Here is a 7,500-nt window from a genome sequence, read left to right on the forward strand (position 1 = left end):
AAAGAAAAAATATATATATTTGTCTTAGTAAGTGTCTGGTCAAAACATGGAGGAAAATGTGTCAAAAAAGCAAACCAATAAAATTAGATATATATTTAATCAAATACTACTTTACAAAATTAGTCTCATCTGTGGGTCTCCATCTTGACTGAGTTGTTAAAAATATGGCTGATAAGTTATCAGGGCGAATTAGCTCCGTCAGGTGTTGTTTCAACGTCACAAACTTCATTACAGAGTACAGTGATTCACAACAATATGTTGTGCTGAAATTTGAGATGAGTCGCACACTAGTTTTCTTCGGTTCAGGATATTTCATTTCTGGAACTTGTTTCCAGAACTCAATTGTAGGCCGAGATTTGTGGATCATCTGTAGACCCAGGTCCTCCTGTAATTCCATTAGTTCCATTTCCACAGCAGATGATTCCATAACCGAAGAGTTTGGGAAATGGACATCCATCATTGACGACATCAACCATGGATGGATTGACAAGAAAGGCGAAGCAGGGATTCAGCTTCTGCAAGTCATCAAACCTGGCTAGGAAATTATCAAGCAGTAGTTGTAATTTCTCTTTGTATTCTTCCAGTTTATGTTCTTTTATTTCAATATCAGGGAATGCATTAAGTCTCCTGCTGAGATTGGGAAAGTGACTGAAGTTTCTTGACAATAGGTCTCTTTGAAAAACTCTTATTTTACTCTGAAAGCTGAAAATTGTCTAAGTGTCAAGTTGAGTTTGTAGATGATTCATCTTATCAGTAAGGAACATCAGATCTTGCATTCATTCATGATTTTCCAGTCGAGGATAGGATTTTTTCTTTTCTTTAAGAAAAGTAATACTAGGCTTCAACAGATCCACAAACCTGCTCAAGACATTACTGATTAATAGCCATCTCACAATGCTTCGAGATCCAGTTCAATAAAATTTCTGGACTGTCGGCAAGCCTTCCCATTTGAGTGTATGAAACTGACAATTTCAAGGACATTTGTCATCACATCTTCATACTTGAAGTATCTGGCTGCCAGCTGTTTACGATGAATAATTCAGTCAACAGGGAGAACCTCTGGAAAGATTTGATCATCTTTCATGAGTACAATTAATCCTACATGTTTTCTAACCATTGCAGGTGCTCCATCTGTTGGAACACCGACGAATTTATTCAGTGGAACATCAGCATTTGTTTAGGCGTTTAGCACGAGCAATATTCCATGACAAAACTGGCTTCCGTCGTTGTAACGGTTTCCCTTACAGAATGTTGTCAACAGTGTCCGTTGGCTATTTAGTGTTGATTTCAACACAGTTAACTTGTTTTACCTTAATTCTGATTTAGTTGGATAATCATACGAAAAGTTTTTATGATTTGTTTCATAGTGGCGTTTCAAGTTATTGGCTTTGTACTGATTGTGTAACACATGGCAAATAATGCATAAAGACATTGTCGGTGAATTCAAAAGCGTCTTCCCATTCAGGCATAAAATTTCTGTTTTCATCTTTATACTTTCGTTTGTTACAATTTTAGTAGGCCATCTTCTTTCAGAAAAATTGTCAGAGATATTTTTAAACAAAACTTGTATCTGAAGTGTACCAACTATGGCGCTTTCTCGGTAGTTCCCCTACGGCCTACAATTCATATTTTCGCGAAAGACACTGGTTGCATTCCTAAATATAGCCATAAATAATTATAATTTTTTTTTTAATAGAGTGATATTTGGTAATAAATAATTAAAAAAAAACAGCCTAGCATTAGTAAGTTTTAATTTAAATTTAAAATTACAAGAAAAATTGGCAGTTAACATCAAGAATAAGGCATTAATGAGTACAGGCGGCGTTGCAGTTACACTCATATTGTAGATGTAGAATACGTGTTTAAACATCTGGATGCATAAAGAACGTTGTCAAACGTGACGAAATCTAAACATATGGATAAAGAAAAAATTCCAGATGCCACGCATACTGGATCATTTTATCTTAATAAGTTTCTTGTCATAAATATATATTTTTTCCTAACTTTCCGACTACAATGCTAATAACTGGATAATGTTTAATATTTTTACTAAAGTGAAAATTAAATTTACGTTTTAATCCAGTGGCGTTTCATATCATACCCAATAAAAAAATTAAAGCTTGAAATTTTTCTTTTATTACCTTTTAAGTGATGAAAAAAGGAGATCAGCCAACATATTTCCACGAGCCGCATATGGTCAGAGCCGAATGTGACTCGCAAGCTGCAGTTTAGCCACTTCTGATATATGCAAGTGTTCATATTTACGACATATTTGATATTATATATATATATACTGTATATATATACGACGCACGGGTCAGGGTTCGTATCCCACGGCGGAGCTTCTAAAAATGTTCAATCTGTCTTAAGAAACATACACAACTTGTCGGAAGGCTCGCCTAATACGGGATTAGATGAAATTGAGATTAGATCTTCAATGTTACGTGAAGCGTGGTCGGGGACTAGTACAGTCCTTTTGTACCATCACCGTAGCATAGTTGCTATATACATATATATATATATATATATATATATATATACATATATATATATATGTGTGTGTGTATTTACCTAGTTGTAGTTGTAGTTGTATTTTACGGGAAGGGGAGCTATGCTCGTGGGGTCCCGTCTTCATATCTCATTTTATCTAAACTATTTTTAAATTCATGTATTGTTTTTGCACACACCACTTTCTCATCTAACTTGTTCCAACTGTCTATTACTCTGTGAGGAAAGCTGTTCTTTTTCAAATCTCTTCTATAGCTGTCTTTTTTTATTTTCTTTCCGTGTCCTCTTGTATTTCTGTCATCCCATTTTATCAGATTCTCTCTATCAGTAATTTCTATGCCTTTCATGATTCTGTAAATAGCTATCAAATCTCCTCTCTCTCTTCTTTGCTCTAGTGTCTGTAGTTTAAGTTTTTGTAGTCTCTCTTCATATGATAGTTTTGAGAGTGTTGGTGCCAATTTTGTAATTGCTCTTTGTATTCTTTCTAGTTTTTTTTATACATTTTTTTGTACTTGGTGACCATATCGTTGCTGCATATTCCAATCTTGGTCTTATCAGGGTGATTAGGATTTTCCTCACCATTTCTTCATCCAGGTATGTAAATGCCACTTTGATTGTTCTTATTAAATTATAAGTTTCTCCAAAAATCTTATTTATATGTTTCTCAGGTGATATATTATTCATAACAATGACTCCCAGGTCCTTCTCATTTTCTACTTTTTTTATTCCTTCTTCTCCCAGATTATATGATCCTGTTATTCTGTTTTTGCTTTTTCCAAACTCCATTATACTACACTTTTTTGTATTGAACTCCATCTCCCACTTCCTACTCCATTCTTGTACTTTTAGATCTCTCTGTAGTGATTCACAATCTTCTTCAGTTTTCACTCTTTTCAGTAGTTTTGCATCATCTGCAAAGAAGCTCATATAGCTTTCAATTTCTTCATCCATATCATTAATATATATAGCAAACATTATTGGGGCCAGAACTGTTCCCTGCGGGACACCGCTTATTACTTCATTCCATTTTGAGTGCTGATCTCTTATCACTACTCTCATTTGTCTTTCTTGCAAAAAGTCTTCCATCCAATTTAGCAATTTACCTTGTATTCCTCCTTCATATTCTAATTTCTTAAGCAACTTCTTATGTGGTACTTTGTCAAAAGCTTTTTTTAGGTCTAGAAATGCACAATCAGCCCATCCATCTCTTTCTTGTATTATATCTATTAGCCTTGAATAGAAACATATTAAATTGGTGACGCATGATCGTCCTTGTCTGAATCCAAATTGTCTTGGATTTAGTACGTTGTTTTTTTCCAAGTATTTTACCCATCTACTTTTGATAATTCTTTCACATATTTTTGCTATTGTACTTGTTAGAGAGACTGGTCTATAGTTGGTAGGTTCTTCTTTATTTCCTCCTTTATATATAGGTACTATATTTGCTTTTTTCCAATCTTCTGGAACTTTTCCTTCTTTTATGGAACTGCTTATTATGCTATGTATTTTGTCTGCCAGTTCATTCCTGCACTCTTTCAGAATCCAGTTTGCTATTTCATCTGGCCCATGCGATTTTCTGACATCAAAATTACCCAAGTGTGTCAATATTTCATTCTTTGTTACTTCTATTTCTTCCATAGGGGGGACTTTTTCTTTCCACTCAATCTCTTCAGGTTGTATATTTTCCCTTGTAAACACTGATTTAAAATGTTTGTTCATAATTTCTGCCATTTCCATTTCCTCAGTGTATTCAACTCCTCCTTGTCTTAATTTCTCCAAGTCTTGTTTATTTTTCAGTTTATTGTTTACAAATCTGTAGAATAGTTTTGGTTGATCTTTACACTTTTCTATAACATCTTTTTCATATTTTCTTTTTTCCTCTCTGCACTTTTGTACATATTCATTTCTATAACCAGTATATATTTTCCATTTTTCAGGTCTGTCTTTTTTCCATCTGGTCCAGGCTTTGTCTCTTTTGTCTTTTAACTCCCTACAACTTTTGTTGTACCAGCATTTTACATATTCTTTTTCTTGTTTTTGTCTTGGGACATACTTTTCCACTCCTTTTTTGTAAATTTTTGTCAAAATATTCCATTTCTCTTCCACTGATGTTTCTTCTTTGTATATTTCTTCCCAGTTTTCTTGTTGAAAGAATTCTCTTATTTTATCAAAGTTTGTTTTTTCATACATCATTCTTCCTTTTCTATATTGTTCATTTCTTTTCATATATTTTTCTTCATTAAGTTCCAGTTCAATCAATATGTGGTCACTTTTACCTATTGGTGTTTTATATTCAATCTTGTCCACTATTCTAGGTTCAGATGTAATTATTAAGTCTAGCCTCGATGGTTCTTCTTCATTTCTATACCTAGTGTTCTCTTGTATCCATTGTGTCATTGAATGGTCAGTAATCATCTCAAGTAGAGCATTTCCCCATGTGTCATCACCACTCTTTACTGTCATTTCTTCCCAGCAGATTTCTTTGCAATTAAAGTCGCCCATCATAACTATTCTTCCTCCATCTTCCATTATTTTAGTTAATGCTATCTTTGTGTCCTCTAACATACTTTTATGTTCACTCTCCTGCCATGAGGCTGTTTTTGGGGGCACATAATTGATCACAAATTTTCTTCTCTTCTTATCTCCGTCTTCCACTTCTATCATAATCATCTCTACTGTATTCTTTCCATATATGACACCTTTCACGTTTATATCCTTCTTAGTCAGGAACATAACTCCACCCCCTTGTTTTTTCTCTCTGTTTCTAATCCAATAATTGTATGCATCATGTCCTACACTGTTGGGTGGTAGTGGGCCTTTTAATTTTGTTTCTACAATTCCCATTATGTCCGGTTCTTTTTCTTTCAAATAATCATTCAGTTCATTCAATCCTGTTATCAATCCATCTATATTTGTGTAAGACGCTCTTAGTTTTCTGCCACTTCCATTGTGTTCTCTGTTTCCCTTATGTTTTTCTTTTGTATGTCGAACTGCTTTATTTTCATGTTCACTACTCTCCAATAGAATCTCTCTTTCTCTGACTCCGTTCTTTCCTCGTTTTTTGCCTTAGCTTCAAGTCTTTTCTGCTTTTCTGCCTCTCTTTCCTCCTTATTCATTTCTCTTTTTATCCAAACCTTTTTATATTGATCATTTGTTGCTAGTTTCCCTGTTTTGGATAGAATTTTCTCTGCCGTTGTTTGTGACCTGAATTTAATCTTAATTGGTCTGGTCTTATCTGTACTATATTTTCCGAGTCTGAATTTTTCCTCAATTTCCTTTATAATTTCTGGTTCATCTTCCTGGACTAATTTTAATAAACTGCTTACCCTTTCATTTTCCTCCTTGATTCTTGCGGTTCTATCTGGGTTATGTTTCTCTTCCATTCCTAATATAATTATACATTTCTTTTTGTCAGCTAATTCTCTTACTATATTCTCCTTCTGTCTCATCACTTTAATAACTGAGTCTTCATTATGTTCTTTCAATTGCTGTTTGACTATGTCAGTGAATGAGACCTTATTCCCTTCTTGGGTTGTCCTCCAATTTTTAGCTTCTGTATCTATTTTCTCTCTGTTTTCATTACTATTCTTCTTCAATTTCTCATTATCCTCCTTTACATTTCCTAACTGTCTTTTTAGGTCCTCTATTTCTTCAGTTAAGTTTCTGTTTGCCTTCTCTAGTTGTTCCAACCTTTCAATTCTTTGGAAAATGGAGTCAACATTACCTAACTTACGTTCCAAGTCCTCTATCACCTTATCAACTCTCTCCTCTAGTCTTATCAGTCGGGGGGAGGGGTTGTGTCCCCCCCACCCTCTTTAAATCCCTGGAACATATTCTCGTCACTTTCTACTGTATTGCTCCTCTCTATACTTCTAATCTTTACATTTTTATTAGACATTTCATCCTCACTCAGCCTTTTGTTTACCTTTCGCTTGTCTGGCTGGGCCAAGTCTACTCCCTCCTCATTTCCTTCCATTTCCCTCAGTAATCCCTCCCCTTTTCCTCTTTCCCTACTTTCCCACTACTCCACGAGCAATTTCCCCCCCACCCTGTAAAAACACTAGGCACTTCTCTTTGCGTTGGGATCCACAGACTTCAGTTTTCTTCAGAACGTCATCCAAGCCGTCCATTCGCTGAAGTGTGTGTGTGTGTGTGTGTGTGTGTGTAATTTATTCAGTAATAAGAGATAAGTTATTTAATAGTATAGAATTATCTTGAAATATAAGATAAAGGTTATGGAATTTATACTGTAGAAATGAACAGTCGTTTGAATACTTCTGTAAGTAAACATTGGTCATTTTTCTTACGCGCGAAAACTCTTCTCACCATTTGCTAGATATCTACACTTTTCGCCTTCTTGGAGTGGAATATTGAAGTTATCCATGCTCCAATAGAGGAAATACGACTACAAGAGGCGCTTTGGGATGTGAGGCATCCCGACCAAGTCAGCCCTTCAATTACCATTTTCTATGGATGACAAATATCTTCTGCCTAGTGCTCGATAATCTGTGTGTATTTACCTAGTTGTATTTTACGGGAAGGGGAGCTATGCTCGTGGTGTCCCGTCATGTGTGTGTGTGTGTGTGTGTGTGTGTGTGTGTGTGTGTGTGTGTGTGTGTGTGTGTGTGTGTGTGTGATTCACCAGCATGGTCTTGGATCACGTGTTGGACTCGTGATTGACAGCTATTTCCCTCCCGGAGTAGAGCTCAGAGCTCATATATGCCCGATCTATGGGTAATGCTGCGATCTTACACGCACACACACACCCAACTCCCCGCCCATGAGAATTGGAGTAACGACCCGCAGCACAGCAATCCTGAAATTATATCAGCCCTGGGCGGGATTCGAACTTGGACCGCTGAGTTAGCAGTTGCGAACTGTGTGCGTATGTGTGTATAAGATATACATATAAGGTCAAATATGCATTTTAGAGAGATCGCGAATTGTTCAATTTTTTATTATTATTATTATTATTGCGAAAATGGCATTGTG

Source organism: Oratosquilla oratoria, chromosome 3 (genome assembly GCF_046742065.1).
Source record: "Oratosquilla oratoria isolate Oo_2021 chromosome 3, ASM4674206v1, whole genome shotgun sequence".
NCBI classification, from domain to species: Eukaryota; Metazoa; Arthropoda; class Malacostraca; order Stomatopoda; family Squillidae; genus Oratosquilla; species Oratosquilla oratoria.